General features: G+C 37.9%; 1 protein-coding gene across 3 annotated transcripts in view; it reads right to left on the bottom strand.

The window, feature by feature from the left end:
- AUTS2 (activator of transcription and developmental regulator AUTS2) overlaps nt 1–25,525 on the bottom strand; it is a 1,136,649-nt gene that overhangs the window by 547,119 nt on the left and 564,005 nt on the right. The window lies entirely within an intron of this gene.

Below are 25,525 nucleotides of genomic sequence, written 5' to 3'. Positions count from 1 at the left end.
GGGTATAGAGATCACTCTAAAATAAATAAATAAACTTTAGAAAAATACAATCTAGATGTGTAAACCCAATTACCACTTTCTTTGTCTGTTGTTATATGGAAAAAAAAACACTGCCTATTTACAGTTAAACTAAGACAATTAAAGTGGTTACAAATTATCTTGTATTATTTATATTGGAGACAAGAACATATGCAGCATGAGAATCTAAATAAACCTGGTAATTACCTTCTGACTGTACTTTGAATCAAGAAAAAAAATATGACAAAATAAGCCACCCTACACTTTATAATGCATGTTCCTGCAATGCATGACTATGAAATAAGATATGAAGGGTGTTAATTTGATATATAAACAAAAATTTGGGCTTGTGTTACCAGCTTTCACATCACTAGGAAAGCAGTGGATCACATTATGGAACCATCATATATAATGTGACATATCACCATACTAACAAAAAGCACAATGTCTGATATCCAATTGAATAAGGCTTCATTATACTATAGTTAAACCTAATGCCTGAAAATATGCTGTGTTGATGTTTCTGGAAAGAACAGATCATCTAATCTCAAGGGTATATATCACCTTACAGACACGTTTTACAGTATTTCAACAGAAAATATACACAGAACAAAGTGTGAAATGGTTAACCATACAAGAATAAAAATACTATGGTGAAAATGCTTAATTTCTTCACTCTGAGCTAAATTACAAGCAGTGAGATAACATAAGAGTGTGCATCTTGTAAGTCCTTGAGTAAACTCCTTTTCCTTTGTAAGCATTAAAAAAGCTATATTGGGTTAAACAGAATTCAAGCAACATCCGTAAAAAGAAAAGTAACACAACTGGCAACCCAAAGCTTCAGCAGATCCCCATTTCCCCAGTAATCACCTCCAATGAGACCTAGGGAACTAGCGCTCCATGACAATACACTGTCTAATGAGAGCTTATCTCATTACTGGAAAAGGGTAACTAGAACTCAGCTCAGCCCAGCCTGTGAGATTGACACCCCCACTGTCAGAATTTGGTTCAGCAAAAACTATGCAGCAGTGAAGAAATTTGTGAAATGATCGCCGAGTAAGCAATAGACAATTAAGGAATTTAAAACAGCTGCTAGGAGAGCAACATGCCAACTGGCAGGAAAAAGTTTTAATACTAATGATCATATTTAAAAGAAAACAAAGGTACCCCTTTTCTCCTTAATGGACAGTATTTCTCATTCCATTCAAATGTCCACCTCGGCAAAAGAAATTCTACAAGGCTTTACTAGCAAAGGTTTTAATTTCATTAAATACTAATCAACACTTATTACTGTATCTTTGGCTAAAACCTCAGGTCTGGTAGAATGTGCAAAGGGAAATGAAAGCAGGAAAAAGATGCCAGGCTGGAAAAGCAATACTCCTTCTTACTGTGATATTTATTAGATGCATAACAAACATTTGGCCCTGTAGCCTCTTGTGATCAGAAGTGATCTAGATCTCATAATGTAAACATTCTAAGATGAAGCATCATGAGCAATCCAGCTATTATTCATTCTTAACATGATCCTCCTCAAATCACAATCAACCTTGTGATCACAAATAGCCCTTTCATGCTGACACACACTGCTCTACAGAAGGTGGTTTCACCAGACAGCCAACAAATGGATACCAGCAAACTCAGTGTGTCTAGGTGATCAGCATTTTCAAAAAATAAAGCTGATATCTCCGGTTATCTATAGGTCAGAACTCTTCTCTCTCCCTCAATACCAAGAAATGAACAAAAAGAAATTCTGAGGGGCTCAAGAGAGAGGCCGGCAACTGTTAAGTGCCTAGAACACTGCATACATCATCTCATTTAATATGTCACAGCTATGTTTGTACCCATCTTACAAATACAGAAATTGAGACCCAGGCACACAAAATAGCCATCCACAAAGATATCTTGATTATCCCCCAAATGGTATCATAGGCATTAATCTGGCTTCAAACCTTACGTGCGTAAGAACCTCTCCTTCTTAGGGAAATTGGCAATCAAACATTTCCTAGTCAAAATTCAGCACCCTAGTTGGGAATCTGGTTTACATAGCAAAAAACTACAATCCCAGTTTTCTGCTGAGATTTCCTGTCCTCTTTCTCAAACTCTTATTTATCCAGTCTTGGCCATAGGATGTCACTCTTCAGTTTTTGACTCACATGATTTTGCTTTAATTATCATCTAATTAGAACTGGTAGGGTCATTTATAGGCACTCTCTCCTGAGAAATGAGGTATGGGCCTATGCAAGCAGTTCTCCTTTTGAGTCACTGATATCATCTCTGGTACATACAGCTCATGGTCCTTCTTTCATCAGTTGCTCTGGGTAATCACGGATACTGAGCAATCCTGGCAGTTCTCGCTACAATTCTTAAATGTTTCTTGGAAATTTCTGGCTTATTCAAAATTTCCTATGGGCACATTTCCTTTTTTACAGATAAAGAGAAATATCTCTCTGAACTTTCAGACTTTTAGTTTGTAGAGGAAAAAGAACTTCCATTTATGTCCAAATGGTGGAATTCCCTAGCAACAGAATGCACAGTTCTGTTCATATGTAGAGTATGCTGAGTCCTCCTCGTACAAAGTTCTTCAGAAAATTCTAAAGAAGCCTTCAACACTCTCCAGACTCATGGTACAGTCATCAAATACTACAGTTTTTTTCTCAAGCTCATACCTGACGGGCAGCTCATTTCAGATGGGCTCATAGCTAACTCAACTTTCACTCTCCAGATGGAGACTTTCCTTCCCTTTTGCTCCTTAGTATATGTCTTCCTAGACCTCTTTCCACGAATCTAACCCCTTCCCCTCTCCCAGGAAGATGGTGTCACAACTTATCCTCTCCCTGATCTCAGAGTATTGTCACTCTTTGCAGCCTCTGGGCCCCTCACAGAGTACTTGTCCTCCTCTTCCTCCTCAAAGACTTCCTATAAAATACTTGGCCTTTCAAGCCTGGCTCTTACTCAGGCAGCAGTTGTGGAATCATAAAATCCTACTCTCAATAAAACAAAGGTGCGCATGTTTTACTCCTCTCCATTTAGAAGCACTTAGCAAGTGCCTGGCACATAACAGCATTTGATAATTGTCAGTACATCACCATTACTAATGAATATGATGTGATACGGAAGTAAATAAAACATTTATCACCTGCTAACTAATTCTGGGGGTTTTTTAATATGACTTGTTTTTCAAAAACCTGGATTTTATCAAGTGAATTATTACATGCTCAAGGCTTTAGACCTTCTCTTTACTAGATAAACAAGAAAGTCATTCTGGCAGGAGTAATGGTGGACCAACAGCACAATGCCCATTAATATTATAACGATATCTTCGAGTTAACGTGGCACAAGGACGAGCAACTTTCTTTTTTGATGTGATTTCAAAACAAGGCCAGTTGAGCAAGTCTGATGATCTATTTTCTTCTTCCTCTCATTATTGCACATACTGATTCTTAGATGTCTGGTATCAACAGAATACTGCTTGGAAATATATGCAGCCTAAGAATCTATAAACTTTAATAAATGCAGATAATTTTAATGTCAGAAACAGGTAGTGGTGACAAAGCTTCCCTCATGGAAAATCAAGGCTGGAATGACTGCTTTACTGTAGTCTCATTTTTCAAAAGATGGCCTCTTAATCACAAAGGAAAGACTTGGCTAAATGGATATTTAAGCAGAATCCAGTCTATGTGCACCCAAAAGATAAGTCTTAAGGGAAAAAAAATTCATGTAAATATTGCAATCAGAAGCCAAGATAAATGAGGGCACCTGCATGGCTCAGTCGATTAAGCATCCAATCCTTGCTTCAGCTCAGGTCATGATCTCAGGGTGGTGAGATCAAGCCCCACCTCAAGGCCCCACACCCAGCATGGAGACTGCTTAAGACATTCTCTCTCCCTCTGCACCTCACCTCTTAAAAAAAAAAAGCCACAATAAATTATTTTTAATAGGTAATTATCTTAGTTTCTTTACATATGTCTGGTATGATATCATATATATGTATGTGTGTGTATGTGTTTTAGATCAAGTGTAAAATGATTAATGTTTCCTTAAAGTTATCCTAAATACCACTATAGATGATACAAAAACTATATATATATTTTAATTTATTTAATCATGAGAGGGGCAGAGACATAGGCAGAGGGAGAAGCAGATTCCCTGAGGGAATCCTATGCGGGACTTGATCCCAGGACCCCTGGATCATGACCCCAGCCAAAGGCAGACGCCCAACCACTGAGCCACCCAGGTGTCCCACAAACACTATTTTTAAACTTAAAATTACAGCTATTCTGAAAATATAAACTGCCCCTAAACACCACACAAATACTTGCATATGTGACTATCATATTGAGAGTAGAACATTACAGATAAAATGGAGTGGAAACTTGTCACTGTCACTAGTTATATTCTCAAGTCCATGTAACTTTTTAAACTCTTTGGAATGGCTTTCCTACTGATCTACTAATCTATTAAATTCATTGTCAAGCTGAAATAAGATTTGCAAAAGCAGTATATAGATTAGTGTTTACAGAGCCAGAATACTTGAGTTTAAATCCTGACTCTACCACTTACTAGTTGCAAGACTTTGGGCAAGTTATTTAACCTCTACTGTCTCAGTTTCCTTATCTGGAAAACAGGGATAATAAAAGTACCTACCTCACAGAATTACTCTAAGGGTTAAAAAGTGTGGTATGAGTATTAGAAATCATTATATTATTATCTGTCTTTGCAATAGCTGCACAGCTTATGTCTTGGTTCAGAAATGGCAGTAAGCAACAAATACAGGCAAAAAGACAAACTATAATAACAACCAACACTCTACTAGTACACGAAAACAATTCTACAAGAGTAAAAAGACCTTCATCCTATGCAGAAAAGAGCTTATTAAAACCTGATAGGTGTGCCCAATCCATACCAAAATATCTCCTCCTTCAGGATGGGCAGTATTTCTTATGGAAATCTGCATTTTCTAAAACATTTATCTATTGCTTTCATGTAAAATTTTAATACTTAGTACAATATTTTTTCCTCAACAAATTCTAGGTCTAGATGCCCACTCTCATGCTGTTCCTGCTGGCCAGCAGGGGCTCAGTTCCCCTATGCCACTAGTGATGACCTATTCCAAGAATAATGTGAAACTCCTATCAGGTATGAATCAGCTTTTGTGATTCTTTGATTCTACATATGGAAAGATGTGAAGGTCTATACTACATAGGCTTGACTTTAGCTTACTAATGCTTCTGAAAAGCTCATCCTAATATCACCTCCGAAAGTAGAATGAAACGTCTTCCTGACTGATCTTCAACCCTAAATGGCTGCTTTAGCTCTTCTTTCTTTGCAAGCCACAAATTCAATAATCCATTCAATCTTTAGATAACCTGATGCATGTCCTCCTGCCATCACAAAGAGTAAGACAAGTGGCCTTGCACACCAGAAAAGACTTCCAAGGGGCTTGATTTTATTATGAATAACTGTCAGAAGAAGTAGCTTAATATCATCTGGGCCCAAATCCAAACATTTGACTTTTATACCTTAAATTATTTGCTGTCCCTGGATAAGAAAGTGTCAACATTGTTGAAATGAATGCCCACACATAAGTTAGTGATTATCAATTTATGAAGGGTCTACTTTGTGCCAACCTGTGCTAAACAAGGAGGATATAAAATTTCAAGAAATTTAAAATGTAATGGAAGAGACAGATACATAAATAACTATAGTGAAAGATAGCACACAGTTAACTATTTCAAAAGCACCTAATAGTCACATTTGGTAGCAGACACATGAATCTCACTTTCATGTATGAACTATAATTAAGATGAACAGTTCTGGAGGAAATATAGATTATGTCAAAATATAGCCTTGAAATAGTGGAAGCACCCCCCAAAATCTGTTTACGCATCCAGCTCAGTCACAACAAAGAAATTCAATATTGTAAGAAAAGGATCTTCCCTGGGTTTGGTTTCCTCAGATGCGTACCTCTAACTTCTGGAAGACAAACATACCAGAGGGCACCCTGTCTGTAGCCACCAGATCAATACAAGGGAATTTTTTCTCTTCTTTGGTATCAGACAGCTTTTGGACCAAAAATTAGAAGGTTGGAAAAGCCTCAAAGGTAAAACTTTGTCTCTGGCTAGCCAGAAGGGAAAAGACAGGACACCTCACGTCCAGAATAAATGGAGAGTCAGAAGGAGAAATTCTCATTCTTGATGGCAGACAGTCCAGAAAGCCTTCCCTACCTCCTGCACAGGCTTTCCCTCCAGCTGTGGCACTTGCCTCCTCTGGAGCCAGTTTGGAAATTACTTTCTATATTCTGTGGCTACTCTTGTTTAAAAAAAGAAGTATAGAACCAACAGGATTTCTTTTTAAGATCAGGCATGATAACTATACCGATTTGAATATGCTTTGTAACAGACAGAGAAAAAGAAAGAAAGAAAGAAAGAAAGAAAGAAAGAAAGAAAGAAAGAAAGAAAGAAAGAAAGAAAGAAAGAAAGAAAAGAAAGAAAGAAAAGAAGAGAAAGGGAGGGAAGGAAGGAAAGGGAAGGGAAGAAAGAAAAAGAAAGAAGAGAAAGAAAAAGAAAGAAAAGAAAGAAAAGAAAAAGAAAGAAGGAAGGAAGGAAGGAAGGAAGGAAGGAAGGAAGGAAAGAAAGAAAGAAAGAAAGAAAGAAAGAAAGAAAGAAAGAAAGAAAGAAAGAAAGAAAGAAAGAAAGAAAGAAAGAAAATAAGGTTTAAAAAAAAAAAAACAAAGAAAAGTTGTTGATGGAAGAACTGATAAATCACCAGTAGGCTGAAGTGACAGAAGAAAATGATAGGCTTCTTAAAGAAAATCGGAGTCTTCTGAACTTCCCTCGACTACTCACCCTCACTGGTCAAACTGGAATAGATTATTTCTCCATTAAATACACCCACTGAGTTCTATGTTCTATTAAATTTCCTTCTTTAAATTTCAGTTCATTCAGCTGTTACAAAATGGCATAACTAGATTATAGGTGTGTTTGTGAAGCTTTCTTCGGCCCCAAGCTATTTTGGCTAGGGAACTGCTAGAGGAACACTCCCCATACTCCATGGTTAATTAGTGAGTATTTCATGCAAACTGAGGAGAGGGGTCCTCAAGCTGTGCGAGGCAGCAGATACTGCCTCTAATATATTGTTCTGGGGGATTTTATCCACCACGTAAAGTTCTAAGAATTGTGTGACTGTGAATAAACACCGAAGAAGACATCCACAAAGAAGTCAACGGAGAAAATGATTAACCAAACTGAATGCTTTTACAATATTACTCCTACAATAGTAAATTAAATACAGTATCGCTTAAATGGCACTTGAGGCAAAAATATAACTTACACTTTCATTATTTAGCATTAATGCCATCACAATTTCCTGATGAGGAAATTAAGTCACAGAGCAGTTAAATTACAAGAATAAAACCTAATACTCAAAACCAGGTATCCAGAGTCCAAGAGAATGAACCTTCTGTTGAAACAAACAAAACTGGTTTATGTGTATATGGGCACTTTTTATTTTTTTTAGAGGCAGTTTTAGAAGATAGAATTTTTTGGACCAGATTTGTTCTGATAATTACCTCTCTCTAGAATCCATTCTAAACCTCTAATAATTGTCATATGGGATCACACTATCACAACGTTCTGATTCTACTTCATGGGAACCATCAATTGATGGGGCTGCAAGTCACAGCTTGCTGGTTCTTACCTGAATCAGACAGGAGACATAAGAGGGCCACACAAACTCTCAAGGAAAGGGTATAAACAGATAGATTGCTGTAGAGAAGACAAATTCTCTAAGTTCTTGGCTGGGGCCCTTATAACAAAAGACAAATTAATAAGAAAAGAGCATACAAATGCATTCATTACACAAGGTTTTTCTCCTGCTTGTGTGAATTCAGAAAGAAAGGGACAAAGAAAAAATTTTACCTTTTTCTCTCAACGGAACACCACAGCCAGAGATCCAGGAAACTGATATGGTAAGAATTTCTTACCTTCTCCTGGCTTTTTGTCAGTTGTCTTGGACCTCAACTGTAGTCTCTGGTGCAAGTGGAGTGTCCCAGCCTTTTCACTGCCTCTTTTCGTTGTCACAAACTATAAGGGAGGAAAAATATCTTTTCCTTTTGCCCTGCTAAATTCTCAGTGAGGGCTCTCATCAAAAAAGAGATTAGTAAGAGAAAATCATACAAATCTCAGTGTAAGTTGTAGATGACAAGTGGGCCCTCAGAACACAGTGAAGGCCTGCAGAAAGTGGTTAAGCTAGGTTGGATGAAGAGTAAGAAGCCATGAATATATGTGACAGGACAAAGGGTACGAGCTAAGTACAGTAAACTGGTAGAGACAAAGCAAGGTCAGTTCTGGGAGTCCCTCCTTCTTGAGGGATAAGCAAGTTCCTTTCCCCCAGTGACAGGAAGGGCTTATCATATCTCTCATATGAGGCTCTATAACCACTTTGGGGGAAGGTCAGAAGTCCTTTTTGCTCCTACCACTCTCAAATTCCTCCAGCTTGAAACATTTAACATGCCAAGGAACCGTATTTGGGGGAAATGTCCTGAACCCCATTATTTATCTATAAATCATATTCCAAGATGTCTATACAATTTCTAAATCACTAGAAGAAACTGAAATCTATTTATACAATGAAATCTATTTTCCTGAAACCACCAATGTGGTGCCTATAAATGGAACTATAGCAGATTAAAAAAAATTGAATGTATAGTTTGAGACCAGAAAAAGGATCTTGGCAGATGGACACCCATAATCTCAGAGATGTAATATTTGGCTGATCCTGAGAACATGGAGAAAATGGTCACTTTATAAAGCATGCCCCAGACTCTCTGGAGGGCCTTCTTTTCTCTCAAAATCTCTACCACATCCACGAATGGCATCCTTCTACTGCGCCTTTATAAGGAGTCTCCAAAAGTCTTATTAAAATGCAAATCATTTATCTTATAAAGGTCAGTCTTAAGCCTTTAGTATCCATAACATAATCACAAAAATAAAATTACCAAATATATTAACTGTATTCTTGGTCAATGAATAGGCAGGTCAATCATAGGCAGGTGGCCTATGATTAGGGGACAGATTAATCTAGTAAAGAAATGGCAAGGTGGGTAGGAGATGTGTAAGGAGAGTCCTATTATGGTCTTGGCCAATAGGGGAAGGAGTAGCAGGGGAAAATATATAAAGAAAAGAAAGAAAAAGAACAAGGACAATTTTACCTACTAAATCGCTTTGCCTAAGATGAACCTCTGTTTCTAACCTCCTCCAGGGGCCTATTTAGAGTGAAATGGCCCAGGCCAGGGGTGCCATTTTCAGTTATTAAAGAAGCAAGTAGAGCTTCTGGCTCTGAGCAGCACTTGACCCAAAGGGTGATAGGCAGAAGGAAGACGGAAGGGAATTAACCAGATCCCCTGTGGTTAGAGTCTGCACACAGCAGGGCTGATAACCATGTCCCTCTCAGCATGTTTTCCAAGGAGCGGTACTTTGATTGCAGAAGTTACCGCTGTCCAGGGCTGAGCTGCAGGGAAGGACTAAGGGCCAAAGCCATGAGAAGAGAAGTCCTGGATAAGAAACGTAATAATTAACACATCTGTCACCTGGTGGTGTAGAGCCATAAAACAGTGATGATAAAATAGGAACAATGCTGGCATAATTGCCCTCTCCTGACCAACTGCCAAAGGTCTGGTGATTAATCAAAGTTTCTCTAGACATTTCTCTAAACAAGTCCAGCCTCCAATCCCAGTGTAAAATCCACAAGCCAGCTTCTGGGAGTAAGAAACAGGCAGTTGACTTTAGGATTTTTTTCTTCATCTGGAGAAACATGAATAAATCACACATCATCAAGTTTATCATTTTTCTCCTCTGAGAAATATGAAATATTATAGATCATCTCCAGTACATCAGCTTCTTCACACTCCATTAGCATGAAGGAACTATTTTTGATATAATTTATCAAACCACTGGTCTCATTTCTCCCATTTTCTTCAAGATGGAGTCGTGGACACAGTGGACTAATGCTTCCCTTATTCACAATGGCTGTGATCTGCCTTGTTCCCTGGAAGCAGGATATAAGTTGAAGGGCATCGCTAGTGACGGGTCATCAACCTGTACTACTACCCAAAAGGCAGAAAGGGTCTCACCAAGAGACTGGCATGAGGCTGCCTGATATATGCTTTTGTTAGATCCCACTGAGGTGATCCTGTGAAGAGGGGTCTTATTTTTTTTTTACCAAGTGGCCACCTCTCCTACTAAAATCAGTTTTCTCAACCCTGTCCCACTTTGAAGTGAAAATAGTCCTGCTAAGGATGGTTGCCTTGTTAGTAAGCTACAGGCACTTTTGGTAAACAGAAATGTTTGAAAAATGAATTGAAGAATTAAAACATTTGCTGCTCCCTCTTCCCAGGGGCGGTAGCATTAAAAGATTTAACAGCAAGGCTGAGAACCAAATGGTCCAGTTAATTCAATGTGATTATTAGTATTATTTTAATTAATGAGGTCCTACTATGTATGAAGCAATTAGCATATGGTCCCTGCTCACAATCAGCTAAGCAAATGTATACCTAGCTATCCGTAATATAAATTTAGGACCAGACAAGGGTGTCCGAGGTACATGGATAAGGAGGTATTTTCACTAGGGTCTTAAAAACTGAGTAGAATGTCACCATCCTGGATAAAGTTCAAAACAGGAAAGACAACTAGAGGTACAGAGACATTGCTGAGGGGCATGGAAGGAGAATGACACAGGGAGGGGATGGTGTACGGGTGAGGTGTACATGGGTACAAGGACCAAAAAGGGTTAGGTGAGGATGTTTCTTGAACAGAGAAGCTGAGGAGTATTGGTTTCATCACTGCACAACAGGGAGCCACTGAACATTTGGGGTGTTAACAGTGAAGATTACACTTTGTTTAAGAAGGTAACACTAAGGATGCTAAGTGGCCCAGTGGATGAGCATCTGCCTTTGGCTCAGGTCGTGATCCCGGGGCTCCGGGATCAAGTTCTGCATCACCTCCCTGCAAGGAGCCTGCTTCTCCCTCTGCCTATGTCTCTGCCTCTCTTTGTGTGTCTCTCGTGAATAAATAAATAAAATCTTAAAAAAAAAAAAAAAGAAGGTAACACTAACAGGAGTGTGAAAGATGACCAGGAGAGGTGCGGTGAGCATGAAGGAGACAGGAAGATGCTCCTGCAGCAGAATCCCCCGAGTCCTCTCCTAGGTATAGGCTGGAAAATAAGGCCCTCACTCTAGTACTTTCTCTCCTCAATCAGGTCAAGCACTCACAGGGACTTTAACACAATTTGCTGAAAGAACAACTGAACATGTGTGCAAGGAGATATGTATAAGAATGTTCGGAGCAGCATTGTTCATTACAGCAAAATCTTAAAAACAATCTAAATGTATATAAATAGGATAAATGGTGGCATAGTCTTAAACTAGAATATCATAAGTAGTAGAAGAACAAAATGGAGCAAATGAATTAATCTCATAAACATAATGTTCCATTTTTAAATTCACCGAAGTGCATAGATAGGCACAAGCAAATTTTCAAAATATAAACATACTGCATAGTATTACTGATTCACAAATATGGACCTTGTATAAAGAAACTCTTAATATGAACAACAAATTAGGGACTGTGATTATTACCCCTGGGCACTGAGAGGAGATTATAATCAGAATCACAATGAATGAGGGCTTCAATTGGACTGGAAATGTTTTACCCTTTCAAACTTAGTGACGGGTACATGGGTGTTCATTACGTTATTTTTCACATCTTTATTTAATAAAATAGAGCAAAAATAATCACGAATAGTCGCCAGAGTCTTTGGGGGCTGCCCATATTTAAGGACATGGATGGTAAGATAAAAACAGAGGAGGAGTCTCTGAGAAAGGACAGTGAGGAGGGAGTGGGGTCAGTGACAGGATGTGAGCTGGAGTGCCAACAGAACGTGGGCTGCAGTTCCTACACTTTGTCCAGACTGGGGAGGGAGGCAGGAGGAGCCAAGGGCTAGCGAGATAAATGGAGATGAGGAGGGACCAAGGGACAGTCAAAAGGGCAAAGAAAGGGGTGGGAAAAGCCAGCAAGAGGACCAGGTGATCGTGACCATATTAAAAATGAATGGAACTCTAGATGGAAGACATCTTTTGGAATGAATATAGGGAACATATTTATCATCAGCCTACAGGGGAAAAAACAAGATTGTGTGTACATGTTTTAAGAAAATTCCAAAATTAGCACCAAAACTTACTTCCCTTCCTCTCCTTCTAAAAGACTGGATTGTGTACTATCATTCTTCTTCAAACGGTGAAGTATTTTCTTCCACTCTAAGGCCGAACTGGGATAGGGTGGCATGGAAGTTCATCAGAGCAGAACACACAGCAGTTTCTCCTATTTTTCTTTTTACAGAGATGCAATAGGATAACTTATTTTTAGAAATATTAAGTTTATTAGCCTGGTATTTATTTTGGTTTACCCAGAGGGTACAATTACGCCTTAGACCTGTGGCTGAAAGACTTTCACAATGAACAATTTCTACGCTTACCACATGTACCAGGAGGAGCAAAGAAAGTCTCCTTTGTGAGGCACATTGCAGATACAACTCCTGCTCTGGTCTGCTAGCATTACCATTTGTTCTGGCATTGGAGCTCTTCTGACCACTACCCATGCTACAGAACTGCAGCCTGTGGGAGGTGCACAAAAGGATTATGCTGAGCATTCAAGCTAGATCAGTGTCTGGGACTAGAGATAAAATACCACCCTGAAACAATCTCCTTCTTGCACAACCAAAGCTCCCATCCCAGCAGTTACAGTGAAGGTTAACCAAGGCTGGTGGCAAGCTGGGAAGGTTTGCTGTCAGGGTCCTATAATTGCCTCTAGATCAGAATATTTATACTGAGCTTAGAGATCAATTTTCAGAAGCAGGAGTCCCGGTCCTGCTAAGTGCCTTCCTCACATTCCTGTTCCTGGAGAAATTCTGCTCTTCAAGTTGAGTATATGGGTCCAGTTCACCGCTTTGGCAGAGCTGTGAAAACGTAAGCAAGAGATATTTGGAAAATGTCTAAAAAGTACCCCAAATGTCTGAAAAATAGCCCAAAATAGCCCATTTATTACAGGAAGTAATAAATGGGTTTGAGAGCTTCTCTAGTCTGCCAAGCTCGTAGGTGATACTGCTGGAGGTGCCCAGGAAAGCTAAAATGTGCAGGTATTAAAAATGTCTGAACAGAGCAGCACATTGTGACATCTCTGGATAACCACAGCTGTTCCCCCTTGTTGGTCTGCAGGAACTGAACTCCCTTTTTTTTTTCTGAAGCCCCTTCTTGGTCTGCAGGAACTGAAACTTATTCTTCAGAGTCTGTGTGACTGAGCACTAAAATCAAGGAGGAGAGTAGAAACATATTTATTTGGACTCAAGGATGTGTCTGTGACAATATGAAATACACACAGACTTACAGACCGTGCATTTTCTCTACTAGTACAGATCTGGCTGGGGACAACCAAGCATTAGCCACCCAGAAAATAGTTCCAATGGTCTCTAAGCCATAAACTGTACTGTCAGGGAGACCTCATGTGATTGGCTTCCATTCTAAATGACTGGTGAAACTGGTGCCATCCAGCTGAGCCAAAGGTGGAGCCAAGGTGAAAAGAAAAGAAGACAAGCCAGGAAAATGCGATGGGTGGGAAGGCCTTGCCCATTAAAACACATTCACAAACAATACTGAGATGCAGACTGCCCCATGAGTCACTGTGGGCCCTTAGATGCTGCCCACCTGATGCCAAAGCGGTCCAAAAGACTCCCACAAGACTCTGTCATGCAATAATGGAGATTCATAGGATTTTGTAGGACCTGACAAAAGCCCATTCTGTATTTTTAGTAATAAGCAGCTATTTGAAAACTGGCTATTCCCCTACTGCCACAGGAAAAGAAGAAAAACAAGTCTCATTAAAATCCCTTTTTACTGCACCAGGAAGTTCTTAAATGATGTAAGTAATGGCAAAGGAAACTGAGACAACCAATACTCTGTCCCGGCAGGCATAAAGACAGCCTTCAGTCACAACCAGGTCTTGAACTAGTATCCAAGGGTACGACCATTCACATTTGTCCTAAAATGTTCTTAGGATATTGTACGAGTGACTAATGGCATGACAGAAGCACTTAACCTTCAGGGGGCTAACAGATGTACTATTAGGAGGGTCTAAGACTCAAAGGAAAATTAATCTCTCAAGAAACAACAAATGGAAAGAATGATGCTAATTGTAGAAGACCAACCAATCGACCCCAAACCATTAGCATGCAGAAGAGACAGTGTGTAAAGCAATGACTTGGAAGAGAGGAGTGATTCTAATGCAAAACAAATGATTCAACTCCAAAAGAAAACACAGATCCTCACTATGTATAGGGTGATATACAGAAAACTTACATTTCTTCTACATTCCAAAAATTACTTTCTTGGAGAGAAAGTTCATTTTCTTAATGATATCCTTGGCCACATCTGAATTGGGGTTGTCAGGTTCCAACCTCTGCCCCTCAATTATCCTTAGCTCCATAATCTTGGTTAAAAGTGGCACCTTTTCTGAGTCTTGATTTCTTTATTTGTAAAATGTGGATAATGAAATCTATCTGGTAGAAATGTTCTGAGCTTAATGGAATGGTATATAAACCAAAGTACAAATCATATACCATGCAAGGCCCACTACAAAAGTCAGTAGGTCTGGATCTCCTCTTCTACAACTCTTCCCCCCAACACACACACACACACACGCATGCACACACACACCCATGAGGCACACACCCATGAGGCACACACCCATGAGGTATCACAGTATGGTAGTTAAGAGCACAGGTTCATCTACTGTGCTGTTCAATCCTGGCTCAGCCAGCTACTAGCCATACGACCTTAGCCAAACTTTTTAAATCCTTCTAAGTCACAGTATCCTTATTAGAAAAATGGAAAAAAAAATAGTGCCTCTGTGATGGAGTGGTTGTGGAGAATGATGGGGTTATAACCTGAACCAAGCTTAGAACAGTATCTGGCAAACAAAGCTCAGTAACTGTGAGCCAGGATCATGATTATTATTACACACACAAACAATGGAAACTTATTGCGAGAGGGAATGCCTCATTTGATAATTTTGAAAAACTAGAGGCAAAGCATTTAATCAAGTCATATCTTCAAAGCATGCTATGTCTCCTGTGAAGACACTGATAGAATAATGATATTTTGCATTAGTACTGTACATCTTACTTTTATAAGTTTGGCTAACATACTTTTTATTTTCCTTTAAGGAAGAAAAAGTAAAACACTGAGAAAGCAATTCACATAGGCAATTTCCGTATTAAAAAGCAACTTGTGGGGCACCTGGGTGGCTCAGCCAGTTAAGCATCTGACTACTGATTTCTGCTCAAGTCACGATTTCAGGGTCCTGAGATCAAGCCCTGTGTTGGACTCTGCACTGGGCATGGAGCCTGCTTGGGATTCTCTCTCTCCCTCTGCCCTTTTCCTCCCCAAACCCTGCTCAGGATGCCTCTCTTTTTAGAAGAAAGAAGGAAGAAAAGGAGTAAGGAATAAAAGGAGTAAGGAAGAAGACGCAGGAGGAGGAAGAGAAGGAGGAGGAGGGGAGGAAGAGGAAGAAGAAGAAGAGGAAGAGGAAAAGGAAGAAGAGCAGCCGCAACTTGCAAGGTACAGGCAGAAAGCAGAGCAAATCCAGCATGACTTCCCATTACAGTCTCATTTTATACCCATTTCTTGGTGCAAAAAGAACGGACTCTAAACATCATGGCCCCAAGGCTGTGCAAGACAGCCCATCATCAGAGAGGGATACAATTATATTTGCTAGAGCATACTAAGGCAAAAAAAAAAAAAAAAAAACCAAAACAAAAACCCACAGAATACATTACAGAAAGATTTTCAACAATACTGAAACAAATGTTTTTAAAGAATGATCTAAATGTAAAATAACAACATTTCATTCCTGTTAACCGAGGTTTTATTGTGTTATCTTCTTGATCAAGAAGGCTAAGTATTATGAAATGGTATGTGAAAGTAGGTCAGGTTAACTATTTCTGGGCATTCAAATCCTGTAATAGCATTTCAATCGCATAAGCATTGCTGAGAAAAAATATAAATAGTGGTTTGGACAGGAAAAAATTATTGCCATTTCACAAAAGAAGAAATTGAAACCAAATACCAGAAAGTTGAACAATTTCTCTAGCGTTAGTTGCTCTTGAGCAAGTGTCAAGAATGTAGATCTGAGACATGCTGTCCCTGGCTCCAAATGGCAGACAGTGAGACTCTAAAGCTGTGGCCAATGAGTAATTTTCAGGTGACTGCTTGGATGTTTTCTTATGGTACTACCATCATTATGTAATTATTATACTAACCATGTCTATTATAACTTTCTTATTTGTGCTATGAATTACTACACTTAAATATTCCATCCTTCACTAGGAACTAATCAAAAACAATCCTCTTCTAGTCAGTAACTCTAATGAAACCCTGTTGTGGTGATGAAACCATCTGCAAAAATCCATCATTCCAAGGGATTCTTTACTCATGCAAAAGTGGTACACAGGCTATATTTGAGTGCATTCCTGGTTTTTAGCTTCTCTATGAGATAGTCAATCATACAACTTCTAAAAAAGAGGTCCTTGGAAGTAAGAATGAATGACATATTGAAGATAAAATGTTTTTATCATATAAATACTCTAGGTGCTTGTTTCTGTTCCATTCCACAATTCCAAGAAGGATTCCACAAATCCCAAGAATGGCCTATACAGAGATTAGAATATAACACCTTCCCCCACTTTCTTAAAAAGAGGTCCCCCAATACCTGAAGATAAGTGGACTCTACATGGCAAAAACAATAGGAAGAAATTGAAACTCCACAGAGTATCAGAATATATCAAACACTCCAGTTAATTCAACAAACCCTTTACCACACTACACAGAAGGAATGAAAACACATGACTAGATGTACTCTTCAGCAGATCAGGTATTACTCCTCACCCTGATATCCCTTCTCTCTTCCTTCTAGAAGCTTCGGAGGGACTGGGGAAAAAGTTATGGATCATGAAAAGGTTCAGGGGCTAAACCCAATGAACTAACACATTAATCAATTCTCACTTATAAATCAACTGCACTCAAAATGTTACATAATCATTAGGATGCAGATATAATAATGAAGGCAATGCAATTTGCTTTCAGTAAACTTCAGCAGGCAATAACATTTTCTTATAATAATACAGCCAGGAAAAATAGTTTATGATGTTGAGAGAGATATTAAAATGGGCAAAAATGCACAAGGGAGGAAGGCATTAGATATACATATTTCTAAGTTATTAAAAACTGAAGAAATATAAAAGTGAGATTAATGTTACAGAACCTACCTGCATCTCTAGAAATGAAAGGTTTAGGTTATATGAAATATCTTCTCTCAAGGATGTACTATAGCTAGAAGGAGAACCTCTGCATAGAATTTGAATGAGTAATGGGCTGAGAAACATCAGATGAAATTGAAGAAGGAAAATAAAATTTCCCATGAAAGAAAAGTCTTTAATTATGAAGAAGGTTGTCTGGGATTACCCCACAGGCACCTTGCAAATCCTTGCTCTTTATACCTGGAAAGCCATGTTTGCTGCCTTACTCTTTCAGGTCCAGAGACATAAAGAGACTGAGAATAGAGAAGCAGCAGTGCCACAAGATACTCCACAAATATGGGAATAGGACAGAAAAGCCACAGATTCAACCCTAGTTGAGCACCGTGGCTTCAGGCACGGTCAGTGTTGTACCTGCTGAACAGAGGGGGTTAGGAAAGGTCAGAGAAGAGTGAGGGAATCTTGGTAGAAAAGGTTTCCAACACAAAGCATCAGCAATGAAGAGGAACTCAGGGCAGATGGGGAAATTCTACAGTCACCTGACCTCTGAAAGGCAGAAAGAAATGTATTCGTTCTTAAAAATCTCTGAGCAAGGAAGGGGGGAAGAAACTACCAAAAAAAAAAAAAAACTTGTTTATAATAAAGACTACATTCTGTAGCAATTTCCTAGATTCCTGGGGTTAGAAATCTAGATTGCCAATGGATAAGTGAGCCTTAAAATCACATCCCTGCTGACAAAAATTCATTTCTTATAACCGTCTCCATTTACCGGAATGTTGAATCTTTCCCATGGGGAAGGAACAAATGAAAATGTTATTTCTCTGCTCATGAACTCATACCTTTCTGTCTGCTTTTCACTGTTGGCAATTTCATTCCCCTCCAAATTTGACTAAAGCCCGTGACCTGAGGGAAATAATGTCTATATAATAATCTTCTGAAACTCTAATTCTGAGTCATGTTTTTTTGGATGTTGCCTCGCAGTTTATGAAAATTGCACTGAGCTATGAAATGTAAGTGATGTGATGTCTCTGCCTAACATAATCATTTTGCTGGTGAACATGTTGCAAATACTAATGAAAAGGAGGCTCCCACAAAAGCCATGAAAGCTGGTTAATGGCAACAATCTAGCAGCAGTGGCCCTATTTTCAGTGCTGTTCCTCATATTCCTTTCAGAATAGAACTGCAAAGGGTACAAGACAGGTGGTCAAAACACAGTCAGGAGAAGCAGAGAGGAATTCACTTCTGCTGTGATCCCTTGTCCCTATTTACCTGGAATCTCTGACTTGCCAACTCCTGTGAGTTTGAGGCATGAACATGCAATCTGAGCTTGGGTTGACTTTCCATTTTAAAGAACACCTCAGGGATCCCTGGGTGGCGCAGCGGTTTAGCGCCTGCCTTTGGCCCAGGGCGCGATCCTGGAGACCCGGGATTGAGTCCCACATCGGGCTCCCGGTGCATGGAGCCTGCTTCTCCCTCTGCCTGTGTCTCTGCCTCTCTCTCTCTCTCTCTCTCTCTCTCTCTCTCTATCATAAATAAATAAAAATTAAAAAAAAGAACACCTCAATTTTGAGACAGGATCAATTATCTGTTTCAAATGGGTTTAGCCATGCAGTGTCATTAAAGAATACTTCTCTATGGCTGCAGGTAACTGTCACACCTGGCGGTGGATTCTACAGGGCTGATACTTCTATCCACTATTTGGCAAATTTAACACAATCAAATGGGATTAAGGACCATTACTTTAATTTTCCCATGGCCATTTTAATTTATTCAATGTGCAAATAAGGGAATTATAAAGAGTTATAAAGACAGCTTGCCCCTAGGAAGTCTGATCTCAAATAAAGAGACCTTTTAACATTAAATATCTGTGATCTATGGTACTTGTGCACTTACCATCATACCAAAAAAGAGAAATGGAAATAACATTAAATATTAAAATAAGTATTCAGTTATGAACTTGCCTTTTGAGAGACAGTGGATGAAAGTTTAAAGAATTTAAATAGAAAGTTTTATTATTTGAAATTCTTTTTTTTCTGATTCCCAGCAAAATGAGGGGTTTTATAGTTTCCAATTTTCAGCAAATATTACTGCAATTGTATTTGGATCTTGAGGCCATTTAGGAAATGATGCCATGTTAGATAATTAATCAGCAAATAAAGTTTTCTAAAGTAATCCACACATATGTAGCATCACTACCTATGACCTGCCGAATCCTATTTAACTAGTAAATACTAAGAGAAAATAATTAGCAAATATTACAGATTAAATGCAAAATTACCCCTTAATATTTATTGTGAATATTTTATATATTGAAACTATAGATATTTAAATGAATCCTAAGCATAGTAAATTACTTCTAAATTTCACTGATCATATTCCACACAAACATCTGCATTCTATAACCATATGGCACTCATAATTTTTTTGTTACTCATAATTTTTAAAAATATTAAAACGAAAGCATTAAACTTATGATAGTGAAGTCTTCCCAAGGCAAAGTGAAGGAAGAGGACTTTGGGTGGTAGTGTAAGTGGTAGTATAATTGTTTTCAAGAAGGATTAACAACCATTTTGTCATAAGCTCTGTAGTAATTCTCCAAAAATAACTCATTTGAAGCACTCAATCCTGAAATGACCTTTTTCCCTTCAATAAAACAACTCTTATATGAAGAAATATTACAAACAGGCTGGCCATGTTTGCAGCATGAAATAAATCATCAAAATAAACTCTAAGCCCTGGGCCCCATTTTCAGTCCATCTCGTGTTACTAATCTAAATCTGCCAAGGACATCTAAACACATTTGTAAAACAGGACTCTTACTGGGATTATAGGCATGCCACTCTACTGAAGTCTCCATCAGGTTAGTAGGGCTGTAAATCAAAAATTCAATTATTCTTACTTATCCTGTAATTTAAAGAGCTGTTCATATTTCTCCTGAGAAGTAGAACTATTATAAGGTCAATTGTGAACATGCAAACAAAAATGATATTTTTTTCTATTAGAGAACATCTTTGATTTTAGGTAACCAGACAATAAGAGAGTAATGATGGTCTAATATTTAGGGCAAAAACATAATGGCCTCAACACTGCTGGTATGTAATTTCTGAAACAGAATTTAAAAGTTCCCTCACTCACCAGCCCAGAAAGGTCTTTTTTGTTCTTCATTATTAAAGAGTCATATCTGTCACAATAAACCTAATATAAATTTCTAAATACTCCTAAGACTTTTCCAGACCCTGATTTAGACATGTATTAAGAATTCATTATCTTACTGCTCTTCTATTATACACTGTTATTCCAAAAAGTAATTTTCCACCTTTTGTTTTTGCTGGTTAATAGTACACTGTACCTCTTAATAACATAATCTCTGTCCTAATGCTTCCTATTCAGGGAGTTAAAACTATACAGAGAATTTAAAAACGCCATAAAGAAGGGCTCCATGCTCAGACAGCATACAGTAAATACTCCTAGACACACTGATACAATAAGCGCCAATTCACACTTCAAAATGAACAACTTCAATCACAAAGTATCTAATAATATATTGAGTTATAAAGTTAAAAGGAGACTCATGATTCTGTGACATTCTGACTAATATTTCTGAAGGCTACACATATATATTTTAAGCCTATTCACCTACTAAGTTTTAGGTATTTAGTTTTATCCAAAAAAATTACATTCCCCAAACAAGTCATGTGATGCTGTCCTTAAACCAAAAGTACTTAAAAGATACTGCATCTTACACTAGATAAGTTAATGTGATTGCCATTAATTCCTTATCTGTGTGTAGTACATTTTTACATATCTATACATCTTTAAATGTCTAGAAACAAGAGCAATTTAAAAAATAAAATAAAATTTTTTCTATGATCCACAAGTTATTTAATAGTATTATCATTTAATTTCCAAATATTTAGAGATATTCTAGGTATCATTTATTATTGAATTCTAGTTTATTTTTTTATTTTTTATTTTTAAAGATTTTATTTATTTACTCATGAGAGACACACACACACAGAGAGAGAGAGCCGGGGGGGGCGGGGCAGAGACACAGGCAGAGGGAGAAGCAGGCTCCATGCAGGGAGCCCGACGTGGGACTTGATCCTGGGTCTTCAGGATCAGTCCCTAGGCTGAAGGCAGCACTAAACTGCTGAGCCACCTGGGCTGCCCTTGAATTCTAGTTTAAACCTGCTTTGGTTAGGGAGTATAATTTGTGTATTTCAATGCTTTTGGACTTACTGAAATTTATTTTATACCTCAAAATATGAACTATATTAATAAATAAGAACACTTAAAAATAACTTTTATTAACTGAGGGGAGCATTCTATGTATGTCGATTGAGTCAAGGTGACTGACAGTATTGCTAAGGTATTTTGTGTCTCTCCAAAATTATGTTAAATTATTCTACAAGTTACTGAGGAAAGAGTGTTGAAATCTCCTACTCTACCAGTAATTTGTCTAATTCTCCTTGTGATTCTATTAGTTTCTGCTTTATATATTCTGAGGCTCTATTATGAGGAACATATGACTGTAGCTTTCTTGACAAGTTCCTGTTTTCATAATGAATTAACCTATTTATCATTATACATTGTGTGATGTGATACCTCATCCTATTTGTTCTGAAGTCTACTTTGTTATTAATATAGCCACTCCAGCTTTATTTTGTTTCAGCTTTGCACGATATACTGTTTTCCACCAAAAGGTTTTAACATACCTATGTCTTCACATTTAAATGGGCTTCTTATGGACCATACAAAATTGGGTTTTGCTCCTTGTACAATTTTTAAATTAATGGTTTATATTTAAGGTAGTTATTGCTAAGGATAGGTATATATCTCTCATTATACTACTTAAAAAATTGCCCCATCTGGGGGCACCTGGGTAGCTCAGTGGTTAAGCATCTGCCTTTGGCTCAGGTCATCATCTCAGGGTCCTAGGATCAAGTCTCACATAAGGCTCCCTGCAGGGATCCTGCTTCTCCCTCTGCCTAGGTCTCTGCGCCTAGGTCTCTGCCACTTTTTCTGTCTCTCATGAATAAATAAAATCTTAAGAATTTTTTTAATTGCCCCATCTGTTTTTTTTTTTTAATTCTCTTTTACTTTCTCTTTTTTTGGTTTAGTTGAGCATGGTTTACAATTTCATTTGATCTGTTTTACTGGCTTCTTAAATACAGTTCTATGCTTTAGCTTTTTCTCTAGTGGTTGTTCTAGAGTTCATGATATACATCTCTAACTTATCATTGTGTATGCTGAAATTTTGGTGTATTACTTCACATATAATGTAGGAACTTCCCAATAGCGTACTTCCATTTCCTCCCTCCTGTGTTTATGCAATCATTGCCAAAAGTTTACCTCGACATATGTTAGGAACCCTATGATGCATAACTTTTATTCTTGTTTTAGACCAGGATCAGATAGTAAATATTTTAGGCTTTGCAAACTATATGTAGTCTCTGTTGCATATTTATTTTGGTGTGAATTTTTTTTAATTGTTAAAAAAAATAAAAACACTCTTAGCACAAAAGCAAGCCTTAGCATTAATCTCTTTTTGTTAACCCTTGCTATAATTTCTTCTCAAGAAGAAAATACCATATATATATGTATATATATATATATATATACATATATATATATGCTTTTTAGTGCTCTTCTTCCCATTTTTTAAAACCAAATATTCCACTGAGCAGCATATTCCTCCCTGAAGAGCTTCTGTTAACATTTCTTATAGTGCTAGTCTGCTAACAAAGAGTTCTCATAGTGCTTGCTCATCTGACAGTCTTAATTTTACCTTTCTTTAAAAAAGATATTTATCCTGGATATAAAACTCCAGATTGAGGGAATTTGTTATTCCAGTTCTTAAAAGATTCACTCCATTGTCTTGTAGCTTTCATAGTTTCTGACTGAAAATCTGCCATACTTTAATCTACGCAACCAATTAGATAGGATTTCTTCTTTTCTCCACTGCCTTCAAGATTTTCTTTTATCTTTATTTTTCAGTAGTTTGAAGACTATACAGGTGTCCTTTCTTCATATTTATCCTGACTGGATCTGTAGTTTGTCATCTTTCATTTTGGAAAATTCTCAGCCATTATAATCTTCAAATATTTCTTCTGTTTATTTTCTTTCTCTTCACATAGATTGTCTGATATGTTCTACATAGTATGCTCTGTTTTTCATTTCTACTCTTTTTGCTTTGTTTCAGTTTGGAAGGCTTCTACTAGTCTATCCTCAAGATTACTGGTTTTGTCTCTACTGTGTCCAGTCTGTCAATAAATGCACAGAAAAAAATTTTCATGTGTCATTGTTTCTGATTTTGCCATTTGACTCTTACTTATTATAGATTCTATTCCTCTATTAAACATTCCCACTAATTTATGTATACTGTCCACCTTATCCATTAGACCTTTTAATATAGTTATCAGAGTGATTTCAAAATCTGTCTGAAATTTGTACATCAAAACCATCTCTTGATTTGGTTGAGTGTTAAACCTCTTAACAATAGGTGTTTGTTGTTCCCTTGTTCACGACTGGGTATCATAGTTTCTTACTGAGTTCTAAATGTTTGTGTAAAAGAAACAGAAGTAAATAATATTTTTTTTCTCAGAAATGAGTAACTTCTTTTAGGCTCTTAGTATGAGGGATTGAGTAAATTTAATCAGTAACTGAACTGGGTTTGGGTCTTGTTATTGTTGACAGAATTGGTCTCAGTGCCCTCCAGGGTGCAAATTCCTCCCCTGATAGACTATTGTGACCCAGTATTTGTGGCAGTCCCAAAGTTCCAAAGCAGAAGTCAACTGAGAGTCTAAGCTTGAAAAAAATCAGAAGAATGTTTAAAAAAAGATAATCAAGGAATATTCTATAAAATATCTGACAGATCTTTCTGAAAAAAAAAAAAAACTTTCCAAGTCATTAAAAAAAAAAAAAAAGGCCTATGAAACTTCTGTCTAGAGAAGTATAAGGAGACAGGAGACCTAATGACCAAACATATAGCATCTTGGCTGTTGTAGAATGCCATAAAAGAAAAGGGGCATTAGGTAAAACCTAAGAAAATATGAATAAAGTGTAAACTTTACTTAATGTAGTAATATTGGTATATTAATTGTAAAAAAGTAGCACATTCTGGCATGATGTTTAAAATGGAAAAAGAGGTGGTGTGCCTATGGGTACTCTATGTACTATCTATATTTTTTTTAAGGCTATAGTTATTTGTTTTAAAGTTCATTTTTTAAAAAGCATCAAAGGGGCAGCTGGTGGCTCAGTCAGTTAAGCATCAGACTCTTGGTTTCAGCTCATATCATGATCTTGCGGTCCTGGAATCAAGCCCATATCCAGCTCCATGATGAATGGGAAGTCAGCTTGAGGATTTTCTCCTTTTCACTCTGCTCCTCCCCCTGCTCATGTGCTTTTTCTCTCTCAAATAAATAAATCTTTTTTTTTTAAACCATCAAAAAGTCTTTCTCAGTGTTAATGAGCTATCATAAACTGACAATAGGCCCTATATACAAGCATTACGAGGTATGTGTGTGGGCAAGTCTCTCTACATGCTCCTGCCAGTCCTCCAGCAGTAGACTACTATTATTTATTTCCTGGTGATTGGGGCGGGGAGGGGGGTCATTTCTCAGTCTTGCTCTGACTTTAACCTGGTCCTGGATAGCTGAAACTCAGGAGTGGAGCTTTCTCAGCATTTCTGCCTCACTCTTAGTGACAGGCAACCACTGCTTCCTACTCACTTCAGGGTACAGAGTGCAATCAGGTTTCCTGTTCTTTCCCACACATTCCCCATGGGGAAACCAAGTTCTTATGTTGGTGGAGTATCTTGAGCATAAGGAAGATTCTTATTCCTCTATCACCGGCAGATGACCTCTGCTTTGTATCAGTGTGGAATCCTGGGCACCATGATGTCTCTCAGTGGCAGATGGCTTTTTGGTCAGTGTCATTTGAGGGAGAAGGAGTCATAGCCATCCCCCCATGGCAGCTGATCTTTGTGTAGAACAAGAAAGGTAGGCAAGTTTCTTTCCCCTCACACAGTGGCATATGGCTTTTGTTTTTATCTGAGGAGCATTTGAGGAGTGGCCACAACAGAATAAAATTTAATTCTCAAATTCCTGCTTCAGTATCAATTCTGAGAAAAGCTAACAATCTCTTGCTC

Source organism: Nyctereutes procyonoides, unplaced genomic scaffold (genome assembly GCF_905146905.1).
Source record: "Nyctereutes procyonoides isolate TBG_1078 unplaced genomic scaffold, NYPRO_anot_genome, whole genome shotgun sequence".
Classification (NCBI taxonomy): Eukaryota; Metazoa; Chordata; class Mammalia; order Carnivora; family Canidae; genus Nyctereutes; species Nyctereutes procyonoides.
This window is presented reverse-complemented; position numbering and strand designations above follow the sequence as displayed.